Consider the following 15,560-nt stretch of genomic DNA (forward strand, 5'->3'; position numbering starts at 1 on the left):
CCTGCCCACAGACAGTGCAGCCCCCAGCAGAGTTCACCTCAGCTGCTCCCCAATGCTTTGACTCTGCTGATGTTTGTTGTTGTCTCCCCTTCTTTGGTGTTTGGCTGCTGCTGTTGCTTTCTGTGCCTGTTCCAGCCTTGTGTAAGCTCTGCTCACTGGGGCCAATGCTTCTGTGTTGTTATTGAATCCTGTTTTCCTGCTTTCTATAAGCAGTTTTCCAGCACGTGATGATTTGATTTTCCTGGCACCGCACTTACTTCTCACTTTTCTTTATCAGTTGATTTACTGCTTCTAGGCAGAAGATGAATAGTTTGCACTTTGTACTCCTAAATCAAGGCAGAATGGAAAAGACTGGTTTAATCATATTTTATTCCAACCCCACTTATCGCTATCACCTATCGCTTAGCCCTGTCAGGAGTGATATGTCTGCAATATCCTACTGGGGAGGTGGGGGTGTGCTTACAGCGGGTTTTGCTTATTCACGATTCCAGCACTGTATATCACAAAGCTGTGAGAAGAGGTCTTGGAGCAGCTCATTGCTGGTTGAAGCGGTCTGGCTGGTGGGCTGGGAATAGCAACTTGATAAGTGTTTGCCTTTCCATTTAAGCCTCAGCATAGAGTCATGGAGAAGCCAGAGCTGGAAAGGACCCCTAAGGACCACTGAGTCCAACTCTAAGAATTGATGAGTTGTTCAGTATTATTTTTTGCCAATTCAATTAAGAACAGTGAACTAGGTTGCAGCTCAGCACGATGCCTACATATTTTCTTAACATAAAACATAGTTGGGAAACTTTCCAGCTATGTGTTTTTTACTTGCAATAGCTGAAGAAAGTGAGCTTGCAGTTATTTCAGCGCAGGCTTTTCTATGTAATGTTGAGTCTGGGTCTGAATGCAGAAAGTGGTTTGAAGTTTTGATTTCAGTTGGACTGACAATGGATTCTAAAGCAGAAATTAAACCAACTGAATGGAAATCCTTAAAACATACACGTGTTTAAAGCATTTTTAGTGATCAAATTTTCTTATCTTAGATAGAAACAAATACTTGGACTTTTTTTTTTTCTTTTTACTTTTTTAAATACAGTTTGAATGCAATGATCTGAGCTCTGTGAATGTACCCTGTAACATCTTCTATAGCCCACCTGCAAAGGAGCAGTCTATTCCTGTCACAGTCAAAAGACACAATTAAAACTACTTTGGTACTGCCAGGCAGCACAATGCTTTGTGTCTCAAAGTGCTGCAGGGTGTCAGATTCAGGTCTGAAAATTAAATAATCAATGGGTTGGTATTGCTATGTGAATACAGGTGAGGTACATTCAAAATGCTTCTCACCCAAAGCAGTCTCTGACATAGCAGGCAGTGATGGGGTGCTTCTCCAGTGCTTTTATTTTAACCTGTATTTGACATGATGTGTGCAGCAGAGCTCGCCTTTAAAGTGCTGGGCCTTCAACCTGAGGCACGCCAAGCTTTTCTGCTCTGCATACCAACAAAGCAATTAAAGGTGTCCATTATTCGACCAGCTGGAAGGCACTGTTGCAGTTTTCGCTTCCTTCTTGCCCGTTGCCATCATAGAAAATGATTATAAAGGCCCTAGTGATACTATATGAGGCTGTGAGCAGTTCCTTCAGAATTTCCCATTTCTTCTACTGGAATGCAGCGGCACAAATGATACTTGGTGCTTCTGCCTTGTTACTTTATTGCCTGCGAATCAAGTAATAGAACAGCTTGTGTGTTCAGCTTCAGAGGCTTAGGCTCAAGATGAGGTTCTATGCCATCACTTAGCGCTGTGGCCCCTTTTGAGGGGACTGAGCTGAACGGCATTATATCCTTTTCAATGCTAAAGCAAACACGGGTGTCCTGGCTGAGCAAGGCTTTCTCCATAACACGCTTAAAAATCGCTTTTTCTATTTTGACCACTCATCGTGTTATTATGTACCAATTCCTTTTCAGCAGTCAAAGGAAATTATTATATCCAAACTGCTGCATTATTGAGATAAAATACAACTTCCAATTCAGTCGGCTAATTGAATTATTGGCCACCTCAGCCTGTGAGCTATTGTGTGAATCAGCATGGAAGTGATTCACACTGAACTGCTGCGGGGTGGCTGGAGAGGCAGCCCCAAGGATGCATACACTCTCAGCAGCTCAACCTAATTTTAACCAGTAAGTACAGAAATGCCTGTTTTAAAGGTCTTGGCTTGCCCAATCAATAATACTCCCTTCCCCTCCTCCTTACTTTTTCATTTTTCAGCATTATTCAGTCTGAACTTGTTTCTGTGCCATGGGAGCCACTGGAGCCCTGCCTGCTAGTGCTGCTGTGTGTGGTGGTGCTTTGCTGTCTTGCCACTCATAAAGTCCATTGGTGAAACTGATGGTTTCTCCTTCTTCAGCAAGTAGATAAAAAGTTCTTCAGCCTCTGGGAAAAGTGCCACGGGATGTTTGGAACTGAGCTCAGGAGCCCATTTTGCAGCTGGTGCAACAGGGGCTGAGCAGAGCTCAGGGATGGCAGCTGCCGAGATCAGTGTGTTTGTTCAGGAGAGGCTGAGGCACTGTAGGCAGTGTGTGTGAGCAGTCTAAACTCAGAAAGCACAAGGATTTGGGGAGATGTGACTGTCGGATGCCCCTTGAGTTTTGCCAAAGCAAGACCTGCTCTAAAACTCAGAATCAACCAGCATTTCCTGGTGTCCTGAACACTCACGATGTTGTTAAACCGCTGTTCTCTGTTGCTGCAATATTTGTTGTTTTTAACATTGTTGCAGCATCTGAGACACATCATTGAGACCTTGCTGAGTGTTTACAGGCTGGCTTCCTGCTTCTGAGCTCTGCCTGAGCTGTCTGATGAGTGAAGGAAATACCTTCTGTTGATGACAGTCTATTGGCCACACAATGCTTCTGCAGCTATCACTGAAATGAACAATTCCTCCTGGCTCTAAATGAACATAGGTCTGAGAGAATACTGCTGGGATTTGTAGATAGGCCTACAGGTTATTCTGCCCTTCGAGGAGATCTTTCTGACCTGCATCTGTTGCACTTGTTCTTTCTTCTTTGTCAGAAAGCAATTTCAGCTGCAGGCTTCTGTGCTCACCATCGTTGGACATAACAGAGGGATTATGGAAATTTCAGTTAGGAAATGGTCCTTTTGAACACTATCTATTTGGTTCAGCTTCTTCCAGAACCCACTTATAGAATGTATAGAAATCACTTTCAGTCTTAAAGCTCTGATTGTCTTGTTGGACTGTCACTTCTGAGTGAAGAAATGGATTGACATCGATTTTTTCCTTCTTTCTTTTACATCAGTATCCAAGTTTTTTGTGCCGGTTTGATTTGACAGAAACTGAGATCAGCCTTTATTATTTTTTAGACTACTGACAGTTCAATGTCTGCGACATACAGGGTAAGTTCTGCACACTTCTGACAGAGATTACCCTGCCTACCATTTTCTTTTCCTTGCCATATCAAGCTGACTCCAAGGGAAATGAATGCAGGTTAAGGCATGTGGAGCTCTAAGTACAGTAAGTGAAGTGACTTGGATTTCTGAATCTTTAGCAACATGGCTTTCCTCCAGCAGGTACCTCCTTCCCAGGTGAGGGTTCCAAGGCCTCCTGCCAGCCATCAGCCCATGGGTTTGGGGTGGGTTTTCTCCATCCATCTTAGAATGATGTCTCTTTCAATCCCACCGTGGCCTTTGAGCAATTTTGAATTTGTTTCAGTGTATGCCACAAGGTCCAAACTCAAGGCTATGCCCACTGAAATTAATCTTACTACTATTTTTACTCTGTTTTATTACTGTTATTTGGGCTCTGTTACCTGCAGTATTTGGATTTGTCTTTAAAATGCAATGGGTATGTCTCAAATTCCTTGCTGTGAATTAAATATCACAGCAAAAGTCCAGGTGTATTCAAAGGACATTCCTGTGCACAAAGAAAACATCTAGTAATTCTTAGTGTGAAACACATACTGGAAAGTCAGGGCCACACACACACACACACGTATTAAGGGTGCAAGTGAGGTGTGTTTGAGCTATGCTGTCCAGGTCTAAGCCCAGCAGCTCCTGGGTGCTGCTGCTGGCAGGAGTCATGTCACTGTATGGCATCCCATCTCTGAGAGACATGGACCAGCAATTGCTCTGACAAGTGTGAGTACATCAGCCCAAGCACCTTTCATGAGGTGAAAAAGAGCAAAAATAAAGTCTGGTGCTAATAACCTTACTGGGGATCCAGCAGTGAATAATTTGCAGATTAATGGTTGAAGACAGTCCATGCAAGTAGCAGTAAAGGAGTGCAATGCCTTGTTAAATGCCCCACTTTTCATTCCCTGGCTATTTTTCCTGTAGAAGCATCCTCTTGTCTCCCTGCCTCATTGATTCACCGTCTATTTGCAAATCACATTTGAAAACATATTTCTTCTTCAGTGGTTATAGACTCTAATTCCTTTTTTTTCCTCTGCCATTATTTTAACTTTATAACTGTATTATGCAATTCTGCAAATCACTGTGGGAAATATTTTTTTGTGAATCACACTATGTGGAATAAGGGTACATTGTTCTGAACTGCATAAGTAATTGATCTGTAAATTCTGGGTACCACATCCTTCACTCTGGGACAGGTACTGGGCAAGAGCAAACGTGTTAAACCATTCATCCATGGAAAACAGGCTCAACTATATCAGTGCTGGGCTGTGTGTGGGGGGCAATGGGTTGTCCTGGCTGTTGTGAGGGTGTAGGTAAGGACTTGGCTTTCAGACTGGCAAACAGATGTATGTTGTTATCAGGTCTTTGAACAGAGTTTAGCGATAAGCAAGGCTGGCAGTATCTCTTCAGTAGCATAAAGAGCAACTTGGAAGTAAGCACCACAGGGAGAGATTTCAGGTATTATTAGTTGTCTGTTGTAAGGAGTTGTCATTGAGAGCATTGGTGAATTTTCCTGCATGCAGTCCATCAGTATTTCAGAAATCAGACCCCAGTGGCATGTAGCACTCACAGAAACCAACATGGCACAGGGTACGACTTGCTCCAAGTCATGTTGGATTTCAGTTACTTCCTTGTAATTGAGTTATTGGTTAAGGCTATGTGTATTACTAATAATACACTTTAGTACCCCGCATCTCTTACTTTTATTCTATTCTATTTTATTTTATTTTTGAGGGGGTGAATGTGAGGTGTGAATGTACAATAATTAATTTAGCATGTTCCAGTTGCCATTCATCTATTTAACTAAAATGCAAGGTCAATTATACATTCAATCTAACTTTTTTTAATGCCTGTGATTAGATATAGTCCATTTTTTTTAAACAGAGGGTTAATTAATTTTATTAAAAGTACTGGATTTCCCCAGTGCATATATAGGCCATATATAGGAAGTAAGTGCACTTGCATTTAGTTAGGTCCGTGTCCCTGAAAATAATATATCTTTGAGTGATCATGAAAGGCAAATTCAAGAACTTAGCAATGGCCACCGTGCTGCCAGCAGGATGTTTTTCTGTAGGAAGCATTTAATGTGTTCAATGCCCGTGACTAAACAGTCATCCTGATCCCTTAGTGACAAGCTTTGCAACAGAAAAATGTATGATATATCCTGTCTCTTCAAGTAGGTTTTTACAATTTGGCTTTGCTTGTATGGAAATGCTGAATATCTGTCCATTTGAACAGGCAAAAGGAGAGACTTCTATTTGTAAGAAGATAGAGATGAGGGCTTCAGGGCATTAATTGGCTTTCCCAGCCATCAGCAATTTGCAGCTCTGGGATTTCCCAGTCCTCCAACCTTCCTTTTAATGTTCCACTTAGTCATAGCAGAGGCAGGCTTTATTTCTCCACCTTGATCTTGACCCAAGAAGGAAGACTATTACTTAATGTTCCAAAGACCTGTAAAACATTGACATCCTCACAGAAAACAGAGCAAACCAGCTGTTTTATAATGCAGATGTATCTTGTAAGTAAGGGTCTAGATCAGAAGGTTACAGGTGGTGAGAAGCCAGTAACCATTTGTGGAGCTGTTTGTGCCACTGAGATCTCTCTTCAGCAGGGTCTGATCCCTTGTGAAACATCTGCATTTGAATCTGAGGTTTTCTTGAGTCTATTACATACTAGTGATAAATTCAACCCAGAAATGGGGGGTGTGAACAGTTTCACAACTGGAATTCATGTTAATCCATGTCACAACACATTGCATGTACGAGGATATTTGTCCTTGTCCATTGTCCCATCTCTGTTACTCTGATTACTGCAGCGAATGACAAAGAAAATAATTCAGTGTTTTTCTTTTGATGGATAGTGCACTTTTTTTCTATTTTCCCCCTTTACCGACCAGACTGAAGGATGTATTTGATCATCAGGAGTTAATTATTTAAAAGGTAAAGGGAAGTTCATTTCAAAAGCAGGTGGTTCTTAATGTTCACAACTGGCAGGAAGGCAAATTTCTAAAAAATCTGAGGACCTTTATTGATATGCAGCTGAGTAGCAAATGAAAATAAATAATGTAAAAAAAGCATTACATTCCTTTTGCTTTTGTTCTTCCTGATAGAGTAATATGGCCTTGTCTTATCAGTCACCAAAGGAAAGAAGAATATGAGGGTGAAGTTCTGGGCTTTTGGGTCAGAGTGGTTTATTCACTTATATGCCGTGTTGCATCTGTTCATCAAATTAGAGCCGTTTCAGTGGGGAATAATGCAAACTAGTGAGATCAACATTGCCATCTATCAACCACTTCCTTTTTCTATCTTTTTTCTTTTTTTGCAAGCTGATGGTATGTTTAAGAATAAATGAAATATAACTTTAAAGAGTATAGTCAGTCATCAAAGACCTCTTTAGTTACGGAAACCATACCAAGTGTAGGAAAATAACAGCCAGCTGTTGAACTATGCTACTCCTTGCTTATCGTAAGAATGTGGGCTGATGTGCTGGCAATGGGCAATGGGCTGATGTGACATGAGTTAAAGCCCTGAATTCATTGCTCTCCTCATGAGTTTTGAGTCTTTCAGAGCTTTCACTTAAATTCATTAAGAAATAACCGTTTGAGGCAGAGCTCTGCCCAGCTGGCATGTTGGCTACCAACCCTTTCAAAAATAGCATTTAAAGGCTTTCACATGTTTGCAAACCAGCTCCTCTTGACATGTGTGAAATTTCCTTCCCTCCTTCTCCCATCCCACTTTGTGCATAAAAATACCAGGCTGTTAATCCTAGAAAGTACTGATGCATTTTGAACATTTGCTTCAGGACTACTTTTACTGCAAGTGTTGCCCAAGGAAGTAATGCACTCAGTTCTAATGTAGCACATAGAAATTATCCAGAGAAAGATCCTTGTGAATATCATAGGAAGTGGGAAATATTGAACATTGGAGCTTGTTACAGCTGTGAGATAACTGGCCTTTCTTTCATTCTTTAGAGAACTCCCCATTAACTTAAAGATGTTAGAACGGTTTTGTCAGTTGACTTCTGGATCAAATCCTCACATGCCCTTTCAAAAGATTTGCCTCTTTAAAACCATATTGCACTTCAATGGATATTTAAGTTATTCTGAAAGTTAGCAGCAGCATGGCGTGGCATTATTGCATGCTTTATTTTGAACCTTGAACACTTTTAGTGCCTAAAACCATGTGGGAAGTGCGATGATGGCACTTGGTGTGTGACCACTGGATTTTCCTATTGAAATTCCCTGGTTCCTATGCAGTGCCACTTCATCTCCGCACACGTGTAAAGGGTTGGAGGGGGGTCAGGGTGCTTGGGTGCAGTTCTTTCTAATTGGTTAATCACCTACTTTTGTTGAAACCAATCCAAATCCTTTTATGAAGATAGAAGTGAGAGCAAGGTCCGTTCTGGGCTGAACATCAGTGAGACACTGTGTTTAAGTAATAAATATGATTATCTTGCTAATAAGCACCACCTTTGAATTAAGCTCATGTTGTTAGATACATTGGATACTTAAATGCTAAGAGGAATTGATTAAAATCCTGATGAGGCAAAGTTTCAGTGGTAAAGAACTGTGAGTGCTTTCAGCATTGTGGTTACATCTCTTATAGAATTTGGTATTTATCTTAACTCACTGAGGGATTATGGCATAAAAGCTGTGATAGTTTTGCACCAACAAATACTTTCCACTTGAAATAGTACCTGTTGCATGAAATAAGATACAGGGCGACATTAGTACAGGCTTTTTTATGCACCAGCATTAAGTCACTACAAGAAAAAAAGATGTGTCCCATTTCTGTATGCACTGCTGGAGTGCTTTGTTCTGTGCCCGGTTCCTGCGCTCTTCAATTTGGGTTATGACTGCAGTTAAAAATTCTGTATTCTAATCTTCCAATGGATTCCTAACACTATTTTATGCACACACTTATCTATCAAATTCTGGTTGCTCTGCTGGGTTTTTTTCCGAGTCAACTTTACTCTCTTAGAGATACTGAGATTTAACAATTTTGCGAACGCATGAGCATAGAGGAGTGTTATTACTCATTTTTAAGTAGTCTTAATCTTCTCTTTCCATCTGTCGCTGTAGATTGTATCAGTCCTCTGAGCATCCACTGTACGTTTCAAGAAGAGTTGTTTATGAGGCACGATCCCAACTGATCCTGCGCAAGAACAGAACGGTATTGTTCACATTTAACAATGTGGAGACAAGAGTTAATGTGTACTTTAGGTGCCTAAATAGGCAGCACAGTTACTACCAGCTGTTTTCTTTGAAAACACTTTACTGTGTTGTCTCTGCCCTATGTTAGTGTTATGTGGGTCTCAGAGGGAAGAGAAGAGGGTAAGATTTATCTTTTCATATTTCCTTGCCTTTTAGATCAGGGAGGTTTTAATTCCATTTCTGTCAAATGTTCTGACAGGTGTTCTTCCTGCGGTCCTTCATAAATAGTTCTAAACATCTGTGCAACATTCACCTGCCTGGTATTTTCCTTTTAAGTTTTGGTCTTAATTAGGACCCATGTAGACATTTATTTATCTGGTTGTGCAGAGCAGCAGCAGAGCAGAACATTCCCGCCCATGGAGGCAAACTCAGGAGAGGACCTCCAGGCAGGCAGTTCTGTGCGAATCCTTTGTCAATCACAAGCAATTCCCCTTTAAATCATTTATCTGGAGGTGGTGGGGAGATGCACAGAATCAATGCCATCTGTGTGCTTCTGCCGTGACGTTAATCGAGCTCTTCTGCCAGGTAACTCTTCCCTGTGGGCCTCCCTTCAAGGGAATTTTCTAGTTCAAAGGCTCTGCAGAAGCCCAGTGCAGCTCAGCAAGGAGCAGACTGCTGGCACCCCCAGCTATGGCATCTCAGCAAGGCTCTGCTGTAGCCAGGAACCAGATCAGCCTGCCCAGGGCTTCATGCATGGCCTTGAACTCCTCCAGGGATGGGGCACAACCCCTGTGGCAGTGGCGCTGAGACCTCATCACCTTCTTCCCCTTTCTGCCTTTTTCTTCCCCCTTTTGCCTCCAGTACATGCAGGGCATTTCCTTCCAAACCATTTGTTCTGATCAAGGTGCTGTTCTCAGGATCAGCCTGTGACTAACACCATCCCTTGCTGGACTGCATTCCCAAATGCAGTTGGCATACGCACACTGGGGCATGCCTCCCTAAGGTCCTCCTGTCTGTTGGACTTTGTGACTTACTTGGGCATCTTCAAACTCAGAAATGCATCACTGTCTTCTGCTAGAGATGTTATGGAGAATAGAAAGTGGGATGACGTACCAAAAAGCTAACTGGAATTGATGGCTTGAGATGCACAGCCCGCTAAAGTGCTAATGAGGGCAAGAAAATTAAACAATTAACAGAGGACGGAGCAGTGAAATAAGAGACTGATGATGCAATTAAGTAACACTGCAAAAAGGGGAGGATGACATGAATCCGGCATCATGCCTTCCTCAGTTCAGAGGGAACAAGGGGAGAAAAGGGGGGAGTGGTGCAACCATTACCGCTCCATGACCTGGTCCACGCCAGAGGTGTCCTCATTGCTCCTTATCTCTTTGACCAGTGCTCTTACAGATTGTTGTAAACCACACTGGTACTCTTCTCTATGGGTTAATTTTTATGCCAAAAACTGGGAAAGTCTGCCCACACTTATCAATACTGGTTGTTTCTTTCTAATTAATCATGTTAGATTGATTAGAGCCTAATATTCCCAACTTGTTCCTGTGGAAGAACAGGGTTTAAATTGGGGTGATTATTCTACTCAATAAAAGTTTTACAAGTTGTGCTAAGGATCAAGCAGCTTTAAAGACTGTATTATCTGATAACTACCGTATTAGAACTAGAACACAAAAACATTTAATTACTGCATTCTGTATGTTTATCACCATGGGACATTTTCTCTTTCTAGATCATGACATCAAAGCGTCCCGAGGCCAACTGTAACTTATAAAGTACCACAGTCACATGGGAGTATCCTTAAGTTGAGGTGAATATTCTGAGTGGGTATTTACTTAAGGAAAAGTATGGTTTGCCTTATGGCTTTTCATGAAATTATCTTCTTCAAAGCCAATGAATTTATCAGGACGAGTATTTGTAGACAGAGGAGGCAACAGATAGTATTTACGGGAAGTGAAATTGAATCTCAAGCTTGGATATTAATGCTAAAAAATGATCGCAAGTGTTTGTTTTCTAGCCAGTGAAGCTGTAGGGAGCATCACACTGCAACTTAAACATCCGTATGTGCAGCAAACCCGAACCCCACTGTGAAATGGGATACTGAATGGTAGCACTTAAATGCTCATAAACCACAGACGTTATTTTATAGGGTAAGTAATTATATACGGATACTGTCTACTAAATCATGTACTTGATAACTTTATGTGACCCTGGGAATTTGAGGAGAAAGAAAGATAGCTCACATGCTTCTGAACAGCAACCATATTAATTCTTGTTATTATTTCACTCAAATAATAGCTGATATAGTATTATTTTACTCACAGCTCCCGTGGCAGTCCAAATATACTTCAACTATCTGCAGTAATTAAAATAATTATTTTGACTCAGTGCAAAGAGGTTTTGTGCTTATTTGGTAGCTTCTATACAACTCCACAAAGAACCAAGCTGCTGAAATGTGATAGATGTGATTAGAGAAATGGTGACTTACAAGGAGGAAAGATGATGTGTGGAAAAATGGCGATGTTTTAGATTTCATAAAGAATGGGAAAATAGGAGTTGGTAGCACACTGAAGCAGCTGCTCCTTTCCTTATGTGTGTTTTTCTTTTTCTTTTTTCTTTTTTTTTTTTTTTTTTTTTTTTTTCCCTGATGTTTCTGGTTGTTTGTAGGGTTTGGTTTTGGGGTTTATTTTGTTTTGCTTTTATTTTCTTTTAGCAGCTGCCAGAAAAGACGCCTCTGGGAGTTGGGCAGTTTGATATTCAGGGGGGTGATAAAATGGACATGCTTGGCCAGAAAACTTCCCACGCCATTCTCCATCCAACCTGGCCCCCTGCCACTGACAAACAAGTTTTCTCATAGGAAGAGATTTCTTTCTTTTTCCTGACAGCTTTGAGGATTTTGTCTGTCTGATTTTTGACAAAGTCAGGATCAATGTTCCACCAGACTTGCTTATGTCTCAGGGCCTTCTCATGGGACTCCCATTGCCTCTATCAAGGTGGATGAATTCTTTTTATAGAAAAGCAACCAAAACTTTGGACAATGCTTTTTCCTTTAGTAAAAAAAACACAACAGCATCAGTCTTCCATTCCACTGGGTATGGATCTTGTTCACGTAGATTATTTGATGTTTTTATTAGCTCTTGATGGATAAAAAAATCCTTAATATTTGTTTTGTCTTCTCTGGAAATAAGGATATTGCTCTTAAAAGTTAGATTTTCCTTCTGTCATCTACTGTAATGCACTGAGATTACCAGTACTGTGACCTTTATTGTACTTCATCCCTTTATTTCCCGATGCACTGCTCACACCTCATCATGTTATCCAGTCATTATTTTTTATTTTGTATCATGATATTACTTGATGAAGTTCTTGCTACAGAACCAGCAGTTGGTTGGAAAGGAGCTGGGGAAAACCTGGACATGAACTCAGCCTTGGTTTAGGTTTCCCATGGTTGTGCTCATGCAACTTTGGAAGATCTCAGACTCCCACAGCCTGCTCGTGCTTGGTTGTCTTTGCTGTAGAAAATGTCCAGGTGGCAAACCTGCACCTGTCTGAACATCCTGGCCCAGCAGTGCAATAGGGATGGCAACTCCATCACTGAAGCCAGTCCTTGAATCCCATGAGTACAATTAACAAGCACACAGTTTTGTCTCTCCATTTCCTCAGGTGTTATGAGCCTGAAAGACAACCCTTTGCAGAATTTATGATTTTCTATTTGTAATTTGGAGCTGTTCACTCAATTATATGTGCCTGGCTTTGTAGGAGTGCAGGAGCTTAAAGGCATCTGTTCCTTAGGCTTGCAACCACTGCCTTCCCCCAGGATGCTTTACCTGGTAATAGGATTTTATTCTATTTCTCTCATGCAGTCCCTGAGTTAAAGCACACAGGGATGTCAGCCGTGTGAAATGCATGTCACGCCTCCCCAAGTTGGCATAAATTCTTATTCTACAGAAATGCCAAGAGGCCAGAACAGGACACGCAATTTTTCTTTCACTCGGAACTATACATGTACAGTCCAGATTGTCTTGCAAGAGAATTTAAGGCCAGATGCAAAGAAAGGTAATGGAAGAGCTGGCGATGCAATGTAAATGCTGCTGATTATATACACTCATTGGCTTGCTGTGCGCTCATTATATCGATATAGTGTTACTACTATGTCATTTTTACACTGTATATACGTGGATAAATATTTATGAATAGTTCTCATTTTCAGTTTTATTCTGGGAATTGTTGTGACTGGATAAACACATTTGTATACACCGTCTTCAGAAGTGTTGTCAGCAGGGGACTGCAGCAGCTCCCTGAGCTCATCCAGGAACTGATTGGAATTCCCTGCTCATAGCAGTTGCAGGATCAATATCATTATTGTTAATGGTCACTGTGTGCGTGGCTCCAGATGAAAACAGCTGCCACGTGTTGGACTGTTCTCAGCTAAGCCATCCCAGCACCATGTTCTTGCTGTGCCCAGCTGAGCATGAGGACATGGCACACTGGCCCTGCCGTGCCAGTGGTGGGGATGCACACTGCAATGAAGTGTCAAGCGGCTTCTACAGGCTGCTTGGAGAGCACAGCTTCATTTCTCACTATGGAAACAGTACGGCCAAAGGTCAGTGGAAGAAGCATTACCCTTTCATGCATTTGTATGTGGTTTTTTGTTTTGTTTTGTTTTGTTTTGTTTTTCTTTGTTTGTTTGTGATTTGTATTTTTGTAGTTTTTTGAAATATTTCTTTTAGCAACTGCTAAAAGAAATATTTTAGCTGCATATTTTGAATATGTTGGAGATGCACAAAGGAACTGAGATTTCCAAGCGTACAGATGAATATGTCTTGGGATTTAGGTATGTGGCCCTGTGTTTGTGCTCAGCATATCTGGAACGCTTTGAAATGCTGTTTCTCAGTCTGGCTCTTGAACATTTTATTGCAGTTTAAAGCATGTGTTGGACTTCAGTGGATACATGCAGTTCATGTATAGATAGTTTTTCCTTATGAATATGTTTGTCTTTACTCAATGTGGTTGACAGTCTTGGTTCACTTGAGTGCCTGAAAGAGAGCCATAATTATCAGCTGTGTAAAAGTGATTTTGTAGTACAAATAGGCTTGCTGGGACTGAGAGAGTGTTTTGATTGTTATTTTCTCAGTGGAATAGATTGATGTGACATCTGAAATGACAATCAGGAATAGATTCTGAACTGCCACCTTCCTCTCTTAATTAGTACGAGTAATTCTTTTGAGCAAAATATGGTTATCATCAAGTTCATTCTGTCCCAGTGAGATTAAAGAGTGCTTAAATTTCACTTCTTTTTTCTGTCCCAGGGGTGGGATAATCCCTGTAATTACATCATATTATCCACTGTTATTCATGTATCATCTCTAGTGATACTGGGATCTTCTGCAGATCACTCTGAGTATATTAGACAAGCCTTGCCAATACACTTCTCACTCAACAGCTGAAGATTGCTCTTGTGGAAGTTGCTACTTTGAGTGATATAAAACTCCTCTTGTTGCTTGTTAAGTGTACAAAAATACTGTTATATTCTGGGATATGTTCAAAATATTAAAAAATACTGGGTGCACGAAGTTGCAGTATGCTGGTACTTTCATTCATAAATTTAGTGATGAATATGAAGAAGCTGCAAAGTTACAACACTGTACATAGAAGTATGTGGTTGATATAGCTGTAGGGCAGACGGCGTACAGTGAGTGCTGGGAGGATTGCTGTGCTTTTATGGAGAGATGAGCATTAGTCTGAGGGAGAAACTCACCTGTCCTCTTTAACTGACTTGCACTATGGCACCAACAATGGCCATGCCTGCCATGTCCCTATAGCATTCAATTTTTAATAATGATTTCTTGCCCCTTCTGAATCTCCACTTGTTTTTGTAGCAGTTACTTCCAGGATAGGCAACATTTCCTATCAATTTACCTGACTTTCCCCATTACTTTGGTCACATGAGGCTTTTGTTCAGAGCTGCAGATGTAAATCCTTGAGCAAATACTGCCCCATTCTCTTTGAACATCGACAAAAACTCCCACCAGTTTTGATCAAGAATTGGCTGATGTCTGGGTTTTCTTGCCAGCACAGTTCCAATTCCAGAGCTGGCTTTGGCTGCCCATGAGGGCTGCCTGTCCTGTGCTTTAGGGACAAGCTGTCCCTAACTCAGTTGTTGCCCATCTGCCCAGACACAGGAACCCTGGTTGCTGAGTAATGTTTCAGCAGGGTCAGGCCCCTGCTGCTTCAAGTGTGCTTCACAGTCATTGCAGGATTAATTTTCACAGTTTGCTGGGAGCTTTCTAAGTGGAAAATGTGAGTTTCTAGCTTTGCCTTTTCAAGGCGTACTTAACTCAAGCTTAAAAATTCATGTTCATCCTTTTTTCTTTTTCCCAGGAATGTGGCACAAACACACTATTATTGAAAGAATTGGATAGAATCTTTCCAAAATGGGGTTTTTCACGTACTCAGGTCTGGTTAACCCCACCCCAGCATGTTGGGGTGCACTAGGTCCCACAGTTGGGTGTTTTAGCCCTGAGAGCCGGAGGCTTGCTCAGACTGCTTGTGCTCCATCCAACAGACTGGAACAGAGAGCTCTTCTGTGGTTCTGGGAAGTTCTGTCAGAGAAAACAAGGCTGAGCAAGGCTCTTGAGGAGTGATGCTAACAAGCATGGCCCTTAAAGGCAATTAAGATAAATTAGTTGTGTGATAGCTTCATGCTCCAGCCTTGAGCTCTGTATGCCTTGGGATATAACAAATGGATTTCTCTCTGTTTATTAAGTCTGTAAGCCATCAGTAAATACACAATTGCAATTACTGGCTGCTCTTCACTTTGTGTCAGACAAGGTGGTGGTGAAACACATGACTCAGGACACCTCCAGCTTTGTTTCAGCCATACAGTGGTGACTGCTTGTTCTGTAACCAGTGCTGGTGATCCTTGGCCTTGGAAATGTGTTTCTTTCCCTTCTTGCTGCAGTCTCTGAGGCACTCATCTGTCTTGTTTCCCAC

At 41.4% G+C, this 15,560-nt stretch overlaps 1 long non-coding RNA gene across 2 annotated transcripts in view; it reads left to right on the plus strand.

Moving 5' to 3' along the window:
• Positions 1-2,071: 2,071 nt before the first annotated feature.
• Positions 2,072-15,560, plus strand: part of LOC107320018 — a 54,951-nt gene continuing 41,462 nt past the window's right edge. For both annotated transcript variants that reach the window (XR_001558101.2, XR_001558103.2), the window contains exons 1-4: positions 2,072-2,160; positions 8,487-8,577; positions 10,300-10,377; positions 10,585-10,717. This is a non-coding gene — a long non-coding RNA (uncharacterized LOC107320018). The remainder of the gene's footprint in view (positions 2,161-8,486; positions 8,578-10,299; positions 10,378-10,584; positions 10,718-15,560) is intronic.

Source organism: Coturnix japonica, chromosome 12 (assembly GCF_001577835.2).
Source record: "Coturnix japonica isolate 7356 chromosome 12, Coturnix japonica 2.1, whole genome shotgun sequence".
In the NCBI taxonomy this organism is placed as follows: domain Eukaryota; kingdom Metazoa; phylum Chordata; class Aves; order Galliformes; family Phasianidae; genus Coturnix; species Coturnix japonica.